The sequence below is a fragment of the Biomphalaria glabrata genome, chromosome 15 (assembly GCF_947242115.1).
Source record: "Biomphalaria glabrata chromosome 15, xgBioGlab47.1, whole genome shotgun sequence".
Lineage (NCBI taxonomy): Eukaryota > Metazoa > Mollusca > Gastropoda > Planorbidae > Biomphalaria > Biomphalaria glabrata.
In genome coordinates, this window is record NC_074725.1 from 21229008 (window position 1) to 21251098 (window position 22091).

The 22091-nt window shown below is 36.3% G+C and overlaps 1 long non-coding RNA gene across 2 annotated transcripts; it reads right to left on the reverse strand.

Annotated features, from left to right (window-relative positions):
- LOC106071683 (uncharacterized) lies at positions 1–4063 on the reverse strand. Of its 2 annotated transcripts, none has more exons than XR_001218463.2 (3): positions 3906–4063; positions 2921–3041; positions 1–218 (listed from the first exon to the last, which is right to left on the reverse strand). It is a non-coding gene; the product is annotated as an uncharacterized LOC106071683 (long non-coding RNA). The 2 variants fall into 2 exon arrangements; XR_008775132.1 differs by lacking the exon at positions 3906–4063 and adding an exon at positions 3646–3667.
- Between the last annotated feature and the right edge of the window lie 18028 nt (positions 4064–22091).

The following is a 22091-nucleotide window of genomic DNA, read 5'->3' on the forward strand; positions in this document are numbered from 1 at the left end:
TAATACAAATAAACTTTAATAGCAACAAAAGTAAATTTTATTTTTGATTCTGTAGAGTAGCTCTCTCTCTCATTGGAGTTAATCTTTAATAAGGTAAGGACCTTGATATCTTCTGCTAGGCTCTGGGGTCGTCATGTAGTGGATTCTCCCGACATACATCTGGGCGAGCTGTTTCCGGACTCGGTTGTAGATCTCCGGAATTGATGGATAAGAGAAGTCTTGTTTGATTACAGCGTGTGGGAAAGAAAAAAAAAAGTAATATAAGCAATTAGTAAGAGTTTTATAACAGAGTCTTCTAAACCACCACCACAGGCTTGGGGATAGGAAGTTGGGCAACTTCAGGGGTCTAGCAATCTTATTGACTTAGACTTTTGATTTATTGACTTTATAAGACTTTGACTTATTGATTTTGACTTATTGACTTTGATTTATTGACTTTATAAGACTTTGACTTATTGACTTTATAAGACTTTGACTTATTGACTTTGACTTATTGACTTTGACTTATTGACTTTGACTTATTGACTTTGACTTATTGACTTTGACTTATTGACTTTGACTTATTGACTTTGACTTATTGACTTTGACTTATTGACTTTATAAGACTTTGACTTATTGACTTTGACTTATTGACTTTGACTTATTGACTTTGACTTATTGACTTTGACTTATTGACTTTGACTTATTGACTTTGACTTATTGACTTTGACTTATTGACTTTGACTTATTGACTTTGACTTATTGACTTTGACTTATTGACTTTGACTTATTGACTTTGACTTATTGACTTTGACTTATTGACTTTGACTTATTGACTTTGACTTATTGACTTTGACTTATTGACTTTGACTTATTGACTTTGACTTTATTGACTTTGACTTATTGACTTTGACTTTATTGACTTTGACTTATTGACTTTGACTTATTGACTTTGACTTATTGACTTTGACTTATTGACTTTGATTTATTGACTTTGATTTATTGACTTTGCCTTATTGACTTTATAAGACTTTGACTTATTGACTTCTTTATTTAAAAATATCTAGTGGCGGGCCGCACAAAACTTAGAATTCATTAGTTAGGTAAAGACTCTTGTAAGAAGGCGTTCGTCTGTCTGTCTAGTACAATTGTGTACACGTTATTTCTCCCACTTCCCATTCCCGGATCAAGTTGTAGCTTTGCACAATTATTTATTGTCGATGACATCACATGAACTATGCAGAAAAACAACAACAATCAATTAATTATCTATTGATAACTAACTACTTCGTTTTTATATAGAAAAAGGGAGATAAATACTGCAGTACTGATGTATTGCAGTAATTGTGAGGTTCTTTCACTTTAAAAAATATTTTTGTTTCTTTTTTGCTTGTTTTCCTGCACCAAACAAGTCTAGGCGTGCTATGGGACCTTTAGAATATCATCTGTTCTGACAAACCATCTAAATACTATTTTTAATAGCAAAACAAAACAACAAAACCGCACAGCCGAAGTAGCAATAATTAAAGTCAGTGGGCTTTATAAACTACTGGCACCCATGTCACGAGCCGCATCACTGCCAACTCCCCCCCCCCCTTTAAAAACTGAGTCTGTGTAGGCCTTATGTTCTATGGTAAGAGGACCAGAGGGGCATGATTCTAACAATCATTGGAGGACTGGTTTGTTTGTTTTGCATCCTTCGGATGATCTTTCCAATTTGAAGATAATTACATCCTAGCCGTAGACCCCCGAGGACGACGGGACACGGGAGAAGCGGTAGGCTTGCTTTGAACCCGGGACCATCGAGACCAGTGAGGGCCCTAATAATTGCGGGGCCCTGTGCGAAATGGATTACGCGGGACCCAGTCAGGGTAGGGATTAGGATAATAAGTAAAAATTAAGATTTGGTATAAGAAAATAAATTCGTCCTTGATTTACACATTTATTAAATGAAAGCTGACACTGATTTTTTTTTAAATAGCACTTAGGATTGGCTTTTACCATATTGAATGACACCCCAAAATGACAATTTTGTCTATTTTTAAGGAGATTTTTAAGGGTTTTCAGAAGACTCTAGTAATATCTAGAGATTTCCAAGACTTTTTCGTATATTTTGAAATTTCAGGAGATTTTCACGAGCTCCTGGAAAATCAGGAGACCACAGGAAATCTTATAATATGGTATAATAGTTTACTTAAATAATTTAAATCTAGAATAAGCGCGGGCCTATGAAAGTGCGGGGCCCACTGCGGCCACATAAGTTGCAGTGGCCTAAGGCCGGCCCTGAACGAAACCAACGAACGACAGTCCAGAGCATATACCACACGACAAGAACAGAGATTTAAACAAAAAAATCAAAACAAACGAACACAATGTCCACATCACTAAAAAAAAATATTAGATCTATTTTACCAAAATTATTTTCTGTAGGTTCAATTCGAAAAGTGCGAGGTGTATGGCTGAGAGGCTTAGACCACTTATCTTCTTATCTTATCTTATATAATACAGACGCTATCTTCAAAAAAAGAAGATGATCACGTCCTACGCGTCATGCATTCAGTCATGCATATTAACCAATGACTTAAATTCTGCCAAGTCACTGGTTTTCCTGGCTGGCTCAGGCAACCATTCCATGCTCTAATAGCGCTAGGGAAGAAGGAGCACTTGTACAAATTTGGCTACCTATCAAGGGGGATTGGGTTTGATACTGAGAAGTGTTAGCTGAGCCTAAAGGCACCATCAGACCTTCTACCACATACCAACACTTTCCACTGGTCTGCAAAAAAAGATTGGACCATAGCACACTGAGTATGCTGTAAACATGACAGTTGCCCTTTACACAAAAAAAAATAAATGTTTAAATAGTTTAAAAGCATATTTTCCATAAATGTACTTTTAAACAGCTCTTTCATATCCACACTAAGTACATCGTACAACTGACCAGGTCCACTTTTCTGATCTTCCAGGTCTACTCCTTCAGGCCATGTTGGTGCAGACGTAACAAGGGTCACACATAGACACGTGACACTGACAAGGACAAGGCACATCTTCACACTTTTCATCTGTCAGAAGTTTAAAAAAAAAACTGGCTTTAAATCAAGGAGATACCAATACACTAGAATAACTAACAGCAACGGTGTAATTAGGTTTTGCAAATGTTAATAGCATCGATTGAGAGCTAGGACGTACAGGCAGAAGCGTACCTAGGGTGGGGGTGGGAGGGTGTCCAAATGTGAAAATCCTCCCGGGCCCAAATGAGTGTCCCAAAAGTGTTTTCACATTAAATATTATGCCATTATCTCATGTCATGATGTCGAATGCCAAATTGAAGGGCCCCCGGGCCTGAAATCCATAGCTACGATACTGCATACTGGACATATACACAGTGTAAAAGCAGGAACAAAAACGCTATTTGCGTTGAAATAACCAATAGACAATGCGTCCAAATCTTTTTTGCAACAAAATCTACGCCACTGTGTTTTGTAACAAATGAATTTCATTTGCCAATCTTCATTTCCATCAAAAGAATTAATTTAAATTATGTTAAGGATATAACAAGTACGCGAACGAAACTGTAGAACTGTTTTTAACATCACATATTGAATGAGTTGATCAATTAACATCCGTTAGCTAATGATGTCGTCCAGTGATGGCATGATTAATTACTTTGAGTATGTAGGTGTTAATTAGAAGAGAATCACAGCATGTAACTTTTCTCTCTCTCTCTAGCTAACGACCAATCTGTAAATATATCTATATCTGCCTATTTCTTTATCATATGAATAGACAGACAGACAGACGGACAGACAGACAGATAGATAGATAGATAGATAGATAGATAGATAGATACAGAAAAATGACCATTCTATATATTCTATCTACTTTATCTAATTATTTATCACTATACCAATAAAATCAGTTCTTACCTTTAATTATTTCCCGGCACTATCTTGTCCAGCTTCTAGAGCGCTCTAACCAGTTTTTTTATTGTCTACTTATGCTGGAGCTAATGTCAGTTTTTATAGTCAATAATGAACATTAAGTTCAATGAAGAAGGAAAAATGTTCATCCTAATATCTGAATGTCAAACTTTTTTTTTTTACGCCGACCGTTTCTCCCCCCTCCCTCCTCTCTCTCTCCCTCCTTCCTCCTCTCTGAAATATGTAAATGAATTCACCACGTGACGCCAGTCCCTGTTCCCAATTCGTTAAACGCCAAGCTTTTCCCTAATTGGGATATTCGATTGTATTTGTGACTAGTCTAATTATATTTTTTAAAAGGACACCCTGGACTAGACTTGTGCGAGTGTTTGATTGTGTGTGTGTGTGTGTGTGTGTCTGGCATCGTGAGTGACATGGTTAGAATGATTCTATCCCATGAGCCCAACCTTTGTGATAAAACGCAGGTCAAAATTGCTAGTTGCAATCTAAGAGGATATCCTTGCGGCCAGAGTGGCATAAAAATGCCATAAATGATTAACCAAGAATAGCTTGACCTATATTAACCACATTTTTCCCTAAGCCAGCTGACCTGACATGTTTGACCTATTATCATCTAAATAACATAATTTGCTTAAGATGGCTGCCTGATCGTACGGTATGCTGTTGTCGCGATAGTCGCGGGTTCAAACCCTGCTCGCTCCCATCCACCGTTGTTCTGTGAGAGGTTTGAACTAGGAAGTAAATTATCTTCAACTCTGAATGGACATCCGAAACATGTAAAACAACCCTTTTACAGCTGATGCGCCTAAAGAACTAATTTCATACCTTTTATTTGTGCCTCTCTGAGAAAGTACTAAGGCGTCCAAATTAGATAGTTAGGAATTTCCGAAGGACATAATGTTAAAAAATATTAAGATAAGATAAGATAAGATAATTTCATTGGTCCAAACAAATCGACATTCAGTTTGACTACAATGTCCATTTCAGCATTACTACAATAACAACAGCAATATAGATGCGAATACGGAAAAAAAATTCAGACTCATACACAAACACACACACTCATACACACAAACACACCACATACGACCAGCGCTTCATGAATTTGACATTTTTATTTTTCTTCTCAGTGACGACACATGACCTTGAAACAACCTGACTGAAAGTGGGATAAAAGGGTTCTAAAATCTTTCTGTTCTAGCTTTAATAGAGCTTATTTAACCAGTCAGTGAGCAGTAGAGAAAAAAAAAGTTCATTCCCATAGTGCTATGCATTGATACTGTTTCTCGGTTGGGGAAAGTAAAATTTTGTATAAAGATAAATTGGTAGTCCATAATTACAATTAATTCGGAGGTTATTTGTTATACATTCCTTTTAAACACAGAATTTAAACCAAAAGTTGTTTGTTGTAGTTGCTATTGCTGAGGTTAAATTGCAAAATGGAGCCGTTTTGAAAATTGTAAAGTCAAAACTCGACATTTAGCTCTGGGACAATTTATAAGAGCTGCTGGTGGTACATCTTGTCACATGAATGATGTGACAGCAATAAGCCCACCAAGATGTGAATTCATGTTTCAGTGTGTTTTGAAATGTTTGTGTGTGCTTATGATATAACCATGAGAAAAGGGGAGCGGATGTTTTTGGTTGTGTTTTTTGCAAAAGAAGTAAGACTCAAAAGAAAATAAATTTTGAGTGAGTTATAGATCTTGTTTGAATTATCATTTTATTTATGTTTCTACATGCATCTACTTTAAACTTGAATCTATGTCTAATTATAAATAAAAGTTATATTTAAGTTTGGTTTTAAAAAGCAGTAGGTTCAGGTTTATTTCAAGCTGATCGCATCAAGGAGTTAATGCGCCTACATCAGTTAGTTGTACTGGCTGTGTGATGAAGCTAGTACAAACTAATGACCGGACAACAGAACAGTAACGGCAAATTGTTTCTCAGGTTTACACGTTCCGTTCCGTTCCAAAATAGTAGATGGATGATGACAATCTAAATCAGCCAATAAGCTCAATGCATTGGTAAGAAAGAAGTAACTTCATAGAGCTCAGCAAACTGTAGAGATAAATTAGCGCTTCAAGCCAAGACTACTTGAGATGGGTTCAAATGCATTTAATTTCAGAGTATGCGGAGTTATACACAATTTTAGCTTCATGATAATTTAAAATGAGAGCCAACTATTAGAGAATTTTTTTGTTATTTTGAAATTTTGATTCTTCTAAATAATGTTTATATTGAAAGACTCTAAATGATAATTATTACTGCCTTGGTGTCCCCTCACTTTTTTTTTGCACACCGAGTTCTCGTAAAACTCAATACTTTTTGCAATTATGCCTAAAAGCTATTTTAGCGCTTTATTGTTTTTTTTAAATTTAAACCATACTGACGGACAGACGGACGCAAATAAAAAAAAGCGTTTTTTGAAATCCAAGAACTTTAGAATTATTATTTTTTAAAAATATTCTATTAGTAGATTTAGACATTTTTTTCTGCTCTTATTCCTCTTCTCCCTTATATTCCATAGATTCCTTCATTTTAACGACTTCCCGAAAGTGGAAAAGCAGCTTTTGTTTTGTCTGGTCTGTCTGTCCGTCTGTCTGACCGTCTTCCATCTGTCGTCTCAAAAATAGAAAAGAAATATTTTTCAGTGTGCAAAGTTGAGGTGCAAATGCGACATTTTTAGCGGCCCCCGAAAGGGGAAAAGACGCTATTAGTTTTGTGCGAAATGTCTGTCCGTCTCTCCGTCCGTCCCGTTTAGATCTCGTAAACTAGAAGAGATATTGAAAATCCGACTTCACAATATTTTAGACCATTCAAAGTTCTGATGCAACGGCTACTTTTTTTTTTTCCTGAAAGCGAAAATTCTAATTTTTAAAATTAATTATGCAAGCAGTTTTTTATAAGAAAAAGCTAATTGGTATGCATTATATGTTAGACCTAATTTAAGACGAATAGTAATCTTATAAACATCATTTTCGTGAACATTTTTTCTATATAGCGGAAATTTTTTATTTTTTTTTGAGGATTCGAATATGAGATTGAGCCTTTTCAAAACAATTAACTTATTTAGTTTGAACCGAGTGTCCCGGGTTCGAATCCTGGTGAAGACTGGGATTTTCAACTTCTGAGTCTACCCAGCTCTAATGGGTACCTGACATTAGTTAGGGAAAAGCAAAGGCGGTTGGTCGTTGTGCTGGCTACATGACACCCTCGTTAACCGTAGGCCACAAAAACAGATGAACTTTACATCATCTGCCCTATAGACCACAAACTAGTTTGGCCAGGTTCACATCTAACTTTACATTCACTTTCACGTATCCTTTGATCTGCGGGACGGTTGGGGCACTACACAAGATCTGTTAACCTTCTTTCTCCATTCTTATCTCTCATTTGTCTTTGATATAATTTCATTCGGATTTTCTTTCTGAAAATATTAAAGCCTACCTGGGTGGACCACTGTTCGTGCGGTTTGCGCGCTGGACTGTCATTTGGATTTATCGACGATCGAAGGTTCAAACCCTGCCTGCTCCCATCCCCCCGTCGTCCTGCGGGAGGTTTGGACTAGGAAGTAAACTACCTTCAACTCTGAAGGATTATCCGAATTATGTAAAACATTTTACTTCGGGGGCCGATTTTGAGTTTGTGTTTCCACACAAACTGTCTTTTGTAACCTTGTTTTCTTATGTTTTCTTTTGTTTATTGAAATGAGCATGTATAATCAGTAACGTAGCTAGGGAGTTGCCATCGTTTGGAGACCCGGGGGGGGGGGGCTTGATCTCTTTAGGTGGCCTGCATTGTGACATTAGACATGACATGAGATAATGGCGTAATACTCAATATTTATACGGCAACGCCAAAACGTACGGCTAGGAATCGGATATAGTTGTGGAAAGTAAAGGCGTTTGGTCGTTGTGCTGACTACAAGACATCATCTAGATCTATCCTCTGTTCTAGGAACTGAAAAGGGAACTTTTTTTTTTTTTTACTATCCCAGAGATAGTTGGGTGAGGGACCAATTGCATCTCTTGACTTTTTTTTAAACTGTTCATCTCCGCCCATGATTCTGACCGTCATTTTCACACATTAATTTGAATATGAAGCTGACATGAATTCTCGACACCCCTAAAAAGCGCGGGCGTCACTCCAACCTTTGTTTCACACTTAAAACTATAAGGGAAAGAAGAAAAAAAAAAAGAATTGAAAAATAAGAAAGGAGGGGGGGGGGAGAAGGTGTATTCAACAATTTCCTCTTGGTTACACGCCTCCTTTTGCCCTAACCCACTCTTTCTTAAAAAAAAAGGAAAGCAAGCGAACCCCAGAGGTGACCATCTCGGGAACGCATTGACAAAAGCCTAATTTCTTTCGCTCAGTTAGAGATGCCAAAATGTCGGTATTCACCAGTAACATAGTAGACAAACCCACAGGCATATATACCAGAGTCAGAGGCGAAGATTACTTAGAATGTCGTCTGGTGGTTTAATCGAAAACGAAGCTTTAAGGATTTTTAATTAATAGATATAATTGCGAACCAAGTATATAAAAGCACAATAAATAAATAAATGGTTATAAAAGCTTATGCGAGGGCATGAATTGCACTTCATACATATCAATCCATACTGCACAATTTATCTCCTTTTTTTTCTATATAAAACTATACTAAATTATTATCACTAATTAATAGGTCAATTTTTACTTATTGAGATATATGTTGTAATCGCCAATACATAATTATACAAAGTCTCAACTTGAAGATACAGTGGAGAAAATGCACAACATATTTGTGTTCTTTTTCTCTGTGTTGATTATTGATCTTCGATCACAAGGTTAAAAAAAAGTATGACCGTTTGAACTTGACCAAGGGGGCGTGGTGGCTGAGTGGTTAAGCACTTGGCTTCCGAACCTGGGGTCCTGGGTTCGAATCTCGGTGTAGACTGGGATTTTGAATTTCGGGATTTTAGGGCGCCCATGAGTCCACCCTACTCTAATGGGTACCTGCTTTTAGTTGGGAAAAGTAAAGGCGGTTGATCGTTGTGCTTGTCACATGACACCCTGCTCGTTAATCGTTGGCCAAAGAAACAGATGACCTTAACATCATCTGCCCTATAGATCGCAAGGTCTGAAAGGTGAAATTTACATTTATTTATTTAAGTTGAACTTGACCATAAGACTAATTTGGTTGTGATTTTTTTTTTTCATAATTCATTCGTAATGGAGACTTTTATAAGTGTGGGAGGGAAAAGGGGGTGGTGGTGGAAGGCTACACACACACATTGACGCAAGTGTACCCTACTTGATTTTGTTGACGTGAACAGTCAAAGGAAAGAAAAAAAATCAGCTGTTTAGAAAATGAATTGTTGTGACCTTGACCTCTTTCGAACAAAAAAATCAGCTGTCACTGTGCACACGCCTACTAACCCCGCCTACATTTACAACCAATGAAATTTGATGGTGTGATCTGTGAAATTGGAAAAATAAGAAAGCAGTTCGGACCTGTTTTTTTTTTCTTCTTTCTTTCCAAATACCTCCATTTCACTCTCATAAGCTCCCCCCTCCTCCTCTTCTCAATCTAGGTCTACATTAGAGGAGAGCTAATATTTGTGATATTTTAGACGATCAATCTGCTTTTTTCCCCCCGTTACAGTTGACTAGACCTTTGCCAGGGGCGTCTTTAAGGCTTGTAAAAGCTGTGCACCTTGATATGAAAAGGGGTGGGGGGGGGCACCTATTCACAGTAAACGCTGCATATATATATACTGATGCCTGCGAATCTTGGACTTCAGAACTAGAGAGGAGGATTCTTGCCATGGGATTGAAATGCTAAAAAAAGGCTTATATGTATCACATGTCCGGCTATACTACTTTGACTCAAAGTGGCTCTCGGGTGGAAACGATCGACAGAGGAAATAATTAGGTGAAATGAGTAGCAACACAAGACAGCCGTGGAAGAACATTCTCATTGCACAGTGCCGAGTTGTAAAAGAGCTCCCACGACCCTGTCGATACTCCAGGCGCCATTCCTCAAAAGACCGTTACATCAATGGCGAGTCCTGCACGGTTAAAATTATTATTTAAAAAATATTCTATTAGTAGATTTAGACATTTTCTTATGCTCCTATTCCTTTTCTCACTTATATCCTTCATTTTAACGACTCCTCGAAAGTGGAAAAGCAGCTTTTGTTTTGTATACCAGCTTGGTAAAACATAGAGAAATTTCGGGGGTTAACGGTGTGCTCGGCCTTCGAACATGTATTCTAGTCTATGCGCCAAGATTACATTGAAAATAGATGGGTTTTATATAGACATTGACTTGGACCTCTTCCAGACAGAGCAGTTTGTTCAATCAGGCTTGCAAGCGTAGAGTTTGAAAAACTCAACTCTTTTGACAATCTCACGGTATCGCATACAAACAGCGCATCACAAATGAAAGATTAGAAACAGGATCACAACGGCAATAGGGCCCCACGATGACCTGCTAACTACTTACAAACAAACGCAAGCTAAAACGTTATGGCCATATCACAAGGTTTCCACGCAAAGGCCTTCCTACAGGGAACAGTACCAGGAAAAGGAAAAAAAAGACGCAAACAGAGAAAGCGATAGGAAGACAACATAATAGAATGGACGGGCCTGTCATAGGCATAAGACAGAGAGCAATGAAGAAATACGGTCGACATATCATACGTGGTACCCCAACGGTTCACCAGTTTAAATAATATGTGAAGGAATGACCAAAAAAAAAAAAAAAAAGGAAAATAATTACATTGACAAATAACAAAGGGATAGATTTCTTAACCTGTCATGCAGGGCCATTACTCAGTGCCGCCCCTGTTTTTATGATATATTCGTCGACATAAATGGCCGCAAGTAATACTGGGATAGCAAAATCAGTAGAGGCTGTAAGATTACCTCCCCAAAGCGCCTGTGTTTATCCTATGGTCAACTATTAAAAAAAAAAAAGTTATATTTAGTCATCTTGCAATCGAAGGGAAAAGAGGGGGACAACTCAAGAAGAGACCACGAATATTAGCGCTAATCTGTGATTCAGTATTATTAATGCCCCTTATTATTATTACTATTATTATTTTTTTTTTGTCGCTAAGAATTTATACCTGGATGAAAGTAGTGGGCACAATATTTTACAAATGGTCCTTGGGGCAGCCGCTCATGTGAAGTTCACCTCTTGTTTTCTGTAACCAACGATAAAGTAGATTGTCCTACGATATTTCTGTATGACCAGATAATCCGCACAAAGCAGATAAATACACACCCCGTCTGTCTAGTAAACATTTTGAACACTTTACAGTCTCTGATCAAGTTGAAACTCTGTATAATTATTCATTGTTCCTAACAAAACATGAATCAAATGAAACAAATAATTATTTAATTAATGTCATAATTCATTAATTTTGTTTGATACAGAAAAAGGGAATTAAATTTTATAGCATTGAGAGATGTGACTGTTAATGTGCAGCTTTTCCCCTTAAATGTAGTCTTTGTTTTAAAATTAAGCTATTAAGCTATCACTCAAGCAATTTCTGCAGTCTTATGAATTAAAAAAAAAGTTTTTTCTGGATTCGAACTCTGAAAGCTGGTTGCTTTACCAACCGACCAACATTCTTCTTTAAAGAAACAGTGTATAAGTATTACAAAGTTACCTGACATAGATGTAGGTCTTATATTTTCCGTAGGATCATTTTCCCTGACCTACTTCTTTTGTGTCAAGGTTTCTCCATGACCCAGATTAAAAGCAAGAAACATAGAATTCTCAAACATCGAACATATTCCATTTGCCATTTAATGTTTTCATTTTGTCGTTACTCCATTGTAATGATCCCGACAGAGAATAAAGTAAAGCCGATATTGTTTTTCTGCTGTTCGTCTGTCACGTTGAGATCTCGAAAAAAAAAACGATACACAATTATACAATTCAATTTTACGATCGTTTTGTCGATTTCCAAATAGTTACAGTAGCTTATTTTGGTTTACCTTTCTGCAAAATATTAACTATACATAATAAGTTGCACCAGTTTTAGAACACATTTGATTAGCTAAAGTGCTTTATCACTTCACATTTGTTTCATTTCACATAGGTTCACATAAAAAAAAAAATAGAAAAAATTTTTCTGTCTTTAGGGGGTTCATTGGTTAGGTAGTATGTCTTTGATACTAAATAATATTTCTATTACCGTTATTATATGTTTAGGTTAATCACTTTTCAATTGTTTATGATTTAATACTTGTGAATTATGGTAACTTACAAATAAAAACATATAAAAAAAAAAAAAAAAAAAAAAAGCCCACAAAAGAGGCAAGATGGCCCATAAAAGAGGCATATAAAGCCCAAAAAAGAGGCAAAGAAAAGAGGCATAAAGCCCAAGGATTCCTATGATGATAAAGCTAAAACTGAATAGCGCAAATTCTGAGGTTTCCTTTTAAAAAAAAAAAAAAAAAAAAAAAAAAAAAGCCCACAAAAGAGACAAGATGGCCCATAAAAGAGGCATATAAAGCCCAAAAAAGAGGCAAAGAAAAGAGGCATAAAGCCCAAGGATTCCTATGATGATAAAGCTAAAACTGAATAGCGCAAATTCTGAGGTTTCCTTTAAAAAAAAAAAAAAAAAAAAAGGCAAATGCAAATTGTGACATTGATGTGGATGTAAATGTGGCGACCCAATAAACAAGGTCCCCGAATTACGTAATTAAAGCTTTTGGGAATTTTAATCTCATTATTTTTGGCGGAGTATAGCAAACTTGTTTGGAATACTAGACTGAAAATTGTTATAGATAATAAAAAGTTCCTTCCTAATGACCTTGAGATTATGTTCAGACAAATTGAAGACTAGAGAACTTTGGAGGAGGCAACGAATTATTATTTTTTTAATTCCCTGGTGTGAGATTTATAATCCAGATTGGAGTGGCTCGTGGTTATTTATTTGTACTGGGGACTAATTAACAAAAATAAATAAAAATTGCTCACAGATACTATATTTTCTCTTTTCAATCATTTGTGATTCTAACAGAACTCCAGGACCTCTCGGTGTCAACGGTGGAGATTAGTTGTCCCGGGACTTCATTGGAGAAAAAATTATCGCCAGACCAGACATACTGAAATGCATAATTAATCTTAGATTATATCTAGTCCTCTAAGTTCCTCATGAGCTCACTGCAATGCTGTGTGTCCTCAATCTTGGGTTGATGACAAGTTAACATCTGGAAACCGGTACCGGTCTGTCAACTTGTGGAGGCTTCTCTACTAGTGATTTGGGAAAGCGGTCATAGTAATAGAGTTCAGCCTGAATACATTGGCGTGGGACTTATGACTGAGTGATGTACACGAACAGTTTTTTGTGTTGATTAGCCCGCTTTGTGGTACATAACAACAGTTTCATGAATTCAATCGCTCCAACAAAAACATTTATATTTCTTAGAACCTCTAGGCTTCCATAGGAAATAAGGACAGATCCTTCCGAAAGAACCCCACTATCTTCGTTCGTCTACAACACAGGACAATGGACAACCCAGTGATCGTCAAGTTTGGACAGTTCATGAACAATGTTAACGTGACCTATGGTGTTAACCGTGAACTTACGTGTCTTATGTGTTGTTGGCAATGTCATCTCTTCAGTACTGAAAAAAACATTTATATTTTTTGGAACCTCTGGGCTTCCATATGAAATAAGGACATTTGTCACATTTCCTTCCAAAAGAATCCCACTATCTTCGTTCGTCTACAACACAGGACAATGGACAACCCAGTGATCGTCAAGTTTGGACAGTTTATGAGCAATGTTAACGTGAATTTTGTAAAATAGAACTTACGTTAGTGTCTTATGTGTTGTTGGCAATGTATTCTCTTCAGTATGGAAAAAAAAAGATAAACATGTCTACTGCACATTATTCCATTAGTCAAAAAAAAAATATTCTAACAGAGCTCAGCACCTCCCAAAAAAGAGACAAAAGCCCAAGGATACTAAACAGCTCGACAACTGAAGTCACAAGTAAAACTGAGGTATCCTATACAAATACAAAGAACTCCAGGACCTCTCGTTGTCAACTGTCAACTAATGGAGATAAGTTGTCCCTGGGTTTCATTGGGGAAAAAATTATCGCCAGACCAGCCATACTAGAGATCATAATCAATCTACTTATATCAAGTCTACCAAATTCCTCATGAGCTCACTGCAATGCTGATTAACCTCAATCTTGGTTTGACGACAAGTTAACATCTGGAAACCAGTGCCGGTCTGTCAACTTGTGGAGGATTCAATACTGATTTGAAAAAAAAAAGGTCACATTAATAACGTTTTTTTTTGACCTCTCAGCCTGTGTACAATGGCGCAGGACACGACTTATATACAAACTGATGATGACTGAGTGATGTCCAGAAACATTGTTTGCGTTGACTAGCCCAGTATACATGGTTGGACATAAAAACATTTACAATGAGAATTCATGCTTTGTCAGCTGGTAAACGCACCAACAAAAACGTTTAGTATTGTAACTCGGAACTTGTGGGCTTCTATAGAAAGTAGAGAGAGTTCCTCTCAAAGAAATCCCAATTTCAAGAACGTCGTTCGTATAACGTGTATGACACATGTGTACGTACATGTGTCTACAACAGAGAACATTAGACAACCTAAGGATAGTCAAGTTTGAACAATTTCTGGATATTGTTAACCTTCATTGTTGTGAAAACACGGAACTTAGATTTTGTCTTGTGTGTTTTCTTTTTGGCAATGTAATCTTCTACTGAATAAAAAAAAACATTTGTAAGTGTATGTGTGAATATATATGTATGTGTGTGTATATATGTGTATATATAAATATGTAAAGAAAAACAACTGCACGTTTCAAAAAAAAATATTATAAAAAACTGGTTTAAATTTCGAAGACAAATTAGCTGTTAATTACGTATTTTTAAAGTTCTAGCACACACGAAGTGGTTAGGTGATGTGACGGCTGAGTGGTAGAGGGGCAACGGTTTGAATCTGGGCGACGACTGGATACCTGACATTAGTTGAAGAAAGTAAAGCGGTTGGTGGTTGTGCTGGCCATATGACACCCTCGTTGACAATCAGTCATATAAACAGATGGCTTTTACTTCATCCGCTCTCATAGATGGCAAGGTCTCAAAGGGAAGCTACTTTTGATTCAAAGTGTTTCAACGGAAGCACTAGGTCTCTGAAAGATGGACCTGGATGTGTACCAGATGGGTCGTTGTGCACAATTATTCATTGGCATAGATTAGACATGAATCATTAAAAAAATATGAACCAAATTAGTCAATTAATTACTGGTCATTAATTATATTGTTCAATACCAAAAAGGGAAATTAATCCTTCAGTATTTATATATATGGCTAAGTATGTAGGGTTTGGTCCCCTAATTTAATTTTTCACATTATCACCCCACACCCATTCTCGGATCAGTGCAAATTTTGAAATTATCTTATCTTATCTTATAAATTACAGACCTTACTAAAAAAAAACAGAAGATAAACGTCCTACACGTAAAAGTGTGTTAATCTAGTCGTGCGTGTTAACTAGAGACTTAAACTCTTGCTAAGTCATTGGTTTTCTTGGCTGATTCAGGCAACCCCTTCCATGCTCTAATAACACAAGGCAGAAGGAGCACTTGCACAAATTTGTCCAAGCATATTGCATAAGAAATGCGCATTTATCTTTGAGTCTTTCTCATTTTTTGTGTGGTATTTCATTATTAAGTTAAGGTCTAGTGTTTTGTCTTTTAGTGTTAATTTTCCTTGTTGGTATTCTGTCTCAAAGATTCAGTACTTTGACTAAATGGTACTTCACTAGTCTACTGATTAACATCCACGACTGGATTGACAATATGAAGTCATGGAGGACATGTACCTCGAACCTCATGTTTCGCTCAGTCACAACCTCATTAAGTGTCGATTCCCTATTCCCTGTTTGAGACCTGATCTCTATAACTGACTCCTCACATTATGTTTAGTCATTTTTTTTTTTAGCGTAGGACGTAATTATCTTCTCTTTTGAAGTAACTTCTGTATTTTTTAAGATAAGATAAGATAAGATAATCTATTATGAATACTTATTTCTTCTTTGGCAAGCTTAAAGGCGGACGGCGAAACAGAAGTGCCCCCCCTCTAAGAGGTGTCAAAATGCAGGTCGTAGCTGGGTGTGTGTAGTCATGTGAAACACTGCACTCATCCTTAATCTTCGAACTCGAAGACATTGCCATTATAGTTAGCATGTTCATTTTATTTATGCTATAAATAATTTCGTTAATATGGAGATTCCATAATAATAAAGAGTTTTCATTTCTATAACACCCAGTGAGGGGTATTTTGATTTTTTAGTTTGTGTAACTGGTTTACCGTTTCTTCTACAAAATTTTCTTTTTCTTTAGTTTTCTAATAAAAAGAATATAAAGATAGTGCCACTCACAGAAAAACGTTTTTGTTTTAGGAATTTGTATGACATAAACACCGTGCAACGAAGCAGATACCTTATTCCCAGCAAAAATCAAAGATATGAGAATAATAATAATAATAATAACGAAAACATTAATGATCACAATAATAATAGTAATAAAACGAAATGCGGAAAATAATGAAACTTGAAATTAGTTTCCAGATTCCTTCCCAATCAAACAAGTTTCTTATGTTCAATACAATAATAACCAAAGATACAAAGAGACTAATATTGTAAAATGCTGACTAAACACTTTTAAATCCGGTGTGTTCCCTCTGTCCAATCGCGTCTAGTATTAATGTACGGAGGTATTGGCTTATTTTTTTTTTTTAATATTTGAATCAGCTGTGTTATAAATAAATAGCCTTCGCCAAACCACAAAGAGAGTTTAAGAGATGGGGGTGGAGTGGAGAGAAATAGAGTAAATGATATTAGAAAGTAAAAGTAAGAAAGAGAGAGAGAGAAAGAGGAGAGTGAGGTAAAGGCGTAGAAAAGAAACGGGTGTAAAGAAAGAGAAAAAAAAAAGGAGGCGGAGGGTGTAACAAGGTGCACCAATCTCATTCCAATGAATCAGCTGTCCCCAGGTCTATACTTCCCTCACTACCCCCTCCCCCACAACACTTATTCTTATTTGATCATGACTTGACCGAGAAAGTACTCTACTTTGAGTGCTCGTATCAATTCAAAAAATTAAACCTATTCTCGTGCTATGGAAGTTTACCTCTCCTTCCCCAGCCTCATCTCTCTGAGTTTCACCCTCCACCCGTCCTGTCGCTCAAATCAGTTGAGTTTACTTCTCCGGCTGCCCCCCTCCCCCTTACATCCCCCCCAACGTATTTTTAAATAGTCATTCTGGTGTATTTCCCCCCCCCCCCCATGAAGGTATAAATTCAAGTCCTATCAGCTGATCCTTGCACCGGCAAACAGCTGACTCCAGCCTAAGGTACACCAAACAACTCTGTCCTTCCAACAGCTGGCTGCAGATCTAACATCGAAATAGTTCAGGTATTTTAACCAAATGTTGTTTCTGAAGAGTTTATGATTAATTAATGAGCTAATTGTATTAAAATATCTAATATGTAGATTTTTTAAAATGATTTTTAATAGAACCAATTATCGTCTAGAGTAGTGTTACCAAATGTTTTCCCTGACGTAACGCTTCCCACATTGAGTATATAGTGAACACTTTGCACATTGAGTATATAGTGAAACACTTTGCACATTCAGTATATAGTGAAACACTTTGCACATTGAGTTTTTAGCGGAACTAGTGAGATAACTTCACATAGTGGCCTACAAGTTAATTACTACAGTAGTTCGTGGAACACCTATACAGGCCTAGCGGCACACTGGGGTTTTGCGGTGCACAGTTTGAGAAACACTGGTCGAGATCTGATCAAACCTGCATATGTTCATTAGGATATTTGAATCTGACAATCTTCAGACTCGAAGCAAAGCCTTATTATAGCATCGTATAGCGATACGCTTTATTTCTTTTGTTCATAGGGTTAGACTAGAACTAGATCAAGTTTAAAAGACTATCGCAAAACTACCGGTAATATTTAGTACAAGGCGATCCAACTTGTTTTTGCTTTGAACCATGAAACAAAATTGTAGTTGGAGATTGGATATTACATGTTATTTAACTTCACCATCTGGTATCCTAGTCTCGTTAAAAGTGTAATAAAATTACAGGAAACATTTTAGAGAGCTGTAGGATTCGAAGCAACTCCAAGAAAAAGTTCTAACCAACGCCAAAGGTCTGTCGGCCATGCTTTTTTTTCATTACTGTAAAGTATACAAAAATATGGTAGTTGTATGATAACGTATCAGGAGATTGATTTTAAAATTATTTTAAAATATTTTTTTCCTTTGTTTTTAAGTTCATATTGCGACTCTAAAAAAGTGGCCTCAGATTTCATTTGCGTTAGCCATAAAATAAATAACATTAATTCATAATTTTTTAGATATCACGGTAAATGATATTTTTTTTTAAAATAAAGTTTTTTTTTTTTAATTTAAAAAGTACATAATTGTAGTAGACACGTCTTAATGTTTTTTTTGCATCAGGATAAACAATTCCAGATCCCGGGATTGTGTTACTGTTGTCTTTTGTGCGAAGTGTTTTATTCGTTACAATTATACTTCAGAATGAGGCTAGCAAAAGCGCCTTAACTTTTCCCTAACTTATGTCAGGCACCCATTAGAGCTGGGTGGACTCAAAGGTGCCTAAAGATCCCGAAATGAAAAAGCCCAGTTTTCACCAGGATTCGAACTCGGGACCTACGGTTCAGAATCCAAGAGCTTTACCGCTCATCCACCGCGCCTCATGTGGCACGATGTATCTGGGAATAAATTGAAAACTTGCTGGTTATCGAACATTTTCCTTTTCTTTTTCAGCCATGTGTAGTCTCCAGACAGCTCTGTTAGTCCTCTCCCTGGCCCTGGCGTTACTGGCAGCAGACACCACGTCAGCACCAACATTCTCAGCAAATATGGATTCCAGTGAGTTTATGCTAATTTAAATTTACTCTGTAATAACAATATACATCACAATGTGGCGCTGTGGCTGAGCGTTAAAAGCGCTTGGCTTCCGAACCTGGGGGACCGTGCGGTTTGCGCGCTGGACTATCGTTTGGAATTATTGATGGTCCCGGGTTCAAACCCTGCCCGCTCCCATCCCCCGTCGTCCTGCGGGAGGTTTGGACTAGGAAGTAAACTATCTTCAACTCTCAAGGAACATCCGAGACATGTAAAACATTTTACAAAACATTTTAAATTTCGGGATCTTTGGGGGCCCGTGAGCCCACCCAGCTCTAAATGGGCACCTGAGTTGGCGAAAAGTAAACGCATTAAGCGTGGGTCACTTAAACAGATGACCTTTGCATCATTTCCATCAATCATCCATCTTAAAGATCGCAAGGTCTGGAAGAGGAACTGTACATTGCAAGTTGTAAATAGCATCAATGTCTACTATATTCACAGAAGTTAATGTAAACATACTGCTCATTATACTAGTAAAAATAAGCAAATGTAAAATTATTTTAAAGCTCAGTTTAAAAAGAAAAGAAATCCCTTGACCTGGTTTTGACTTTGATGAAAGGGATATTACTTATCATACTCTGAAGAAATATAGCCCATTAGGTTTACCTCCCTTATAGAAGTAATAAAATAAAATTTGTAATAAAAATAACATTCAGTTAGTTCAGAGTTTGTCCTGAGCGTATCAGTCAACGACTTGGCAGAGTTTAAGTCATTAACATGTCTGTTTAAGATTGACACATGAAATGCATAGGACGTAATTATCTTTTTTTTTTAAATAACGTCCATAGTATACAAGACGTCAATTTTAAGAATTCACTTCAAAAATAAGAAAAACAAAAATTACGTTTGACTTCAAAGAAACGAGTAACATACAATACATGAAATAAAAAAAAAAAAAAAAAAAAAAACTTTTTTACTTTTAAAAAACAAAGCTTGTCTAAGAGAGGGAAACGGTAACAACTACCATTTATCTGAAAATTACGGGGTTTATCTCCCTTTCTGCTATAAACAAAAATTATTTTTTTGCTATTAAATGATTAACTAATTGGTTATTTTTGGATTGATTCGTATTTTTCTTATTGTCTATGAATATTTATGCAAAATTTCAACTTGATCCGAGAATGAGAAGTGGGAGAAAAAAGCGTGTCAAAACGTAATAAAGGGATACACCCACCTCTCATTAAGTAGCATTTATATCCATTTTTTGATACAAAGAAAAAAAAGTAATCACCAACTAATTGGTTAAAATATTAAATTGATTCATGTTTCTTGAGGTTAGGTTCCTCCCTTGAAAAGTTTAAAACCAAATGACAATTAACAAGAAAATACACTTCACCTTTGGTGTTCCGTCTAACTTATTACAAAACTTATATTGACTGGCTCTGTCTATCTGGTTAAAAGTTTGTACACTTTATTTCTCCCACAACCAGTGTCGTATCAAGCTGAAATTTCGCACAATTATTTCTTTTACCTGAAAAAACAAGAATCAATTAAACAAATTAGTCAATTATTCAATTAACCATTAGTACTTTGGTTGGTATCTTAAACAAGGGAAAAATAGTACTTGACTGAAGTGGTGGTATAAGCTGAATTAGTCCCCTTTATATTGCCATCTGAGGCTTAGTGAACACAAACATGAAATAGAAACAACAGATAACTATACAATCTTCCATGTTCATAGACTCTTCGCTAGCAGAGTGGTTGCCGCGTTGGCTTGAGAAACCTGAGAAGGCGTTAGCCCACAATATCGAAATCAAATCGTTCCTTTTTTAAAATATAAAAAAAGCAATCACCCACATACCCCGTTCGTTCTCTCCCCCCCCCCCCCCCTCTTTCCAACTAGCTTAGACAAGTGATGGGATCATTGCGTATTGTATGAAAACGCGCCAAGCAAAAACTATTGGTAAAAATAAATTCTAATCACACAGATTTATTATTGTTAGTCTATTACAAATTTAATAACATAACTGATTCAACTAATTAATGCGCATAACATAAACTTATTGTATTTTGCTTGTCTGAATATCTGTATCTTTAAATCTTTTCTTCTTTAGTCAAGCATGAAACAACCCACTCCGTCGCTTTTCTTCAGCGTCTCCGTAGACACCTGGCCCAAATGTTCGTTGGCCATCATCACTTCAACCACCCTCGGACACAACACAACGACACAGCCACGAGAAGACACCACAGCAGGAGGCACCGAGACCGAGCCATCGCTGGTTCTAGATTAGCACAGGCTTAACAAGGGGAACTCATTGAAGGCAACAACACACCAGGGGAAACAACTGTTGAAATTCGGGCTGCACAAGTCATGCGATGTTATTTGTCTTGTTCCAAATAAAATCTTAAACTTTATGAAATTATGAGAAAACATTTTAAAATTTTTAAATTATTCCTTTGGCATGTTTTATCTTTATCTAATTATAATTTTTAAAGTGAAAAATTTGTTTTAAAAAGTATTTTTTTTTCAAAAGAAGTGTAATTTATATTAATTACATTTTGCTCTTATAAAATGAAAAATAGTTCTTAAAGTTTCATGATATACCTCAAAATGCAAAATATATTGCACTTATATAAAAAAAAAATTTTATATCTCAAATGTGATTAATGTTAGAACATACTACCTTACTATAAAGAATGTTTACTATAAACATTTAAGGTGTGTTTGAACTATGCGGGGAAAATGTATTACACGTGTGTATGCAAATGAGTATTTTTGCAAGCAAATGTTTATGTAAACAAGTAATTATGCAAACATGTGTTTTTGCATATCTATGCGAGTGTGTGCGTGTGCCTGATGATTCATATTGTATTGTTTCTTGCCGAGCATATGTTCAAACTCGTGCAGAAATGTCCTTGACCTGGCGTTCCCAGAAGAACGTGAAGTGTGAATGTGACATTGACTGAATCATATCTAGTGATATATGTTGTATTACCATGAACGGGAAGTTGTTTCATGACTTTGTAATTGTGGTCTGACTCTACACGAGTAGATGGTACCAATAAAATGAGTGAATTTATTAAAACCCACTCGTGGAAAAGACTTACATGTTACTTTGTGATTCGGTGCCATTTTGAAGTAAACTATTTGTCTCCTTTTTTGACAATCGTGTTGTGTTCCTTTGTTTTAACCTTAGTCTTTTTTTGCAAACCTTATAGCAACTCT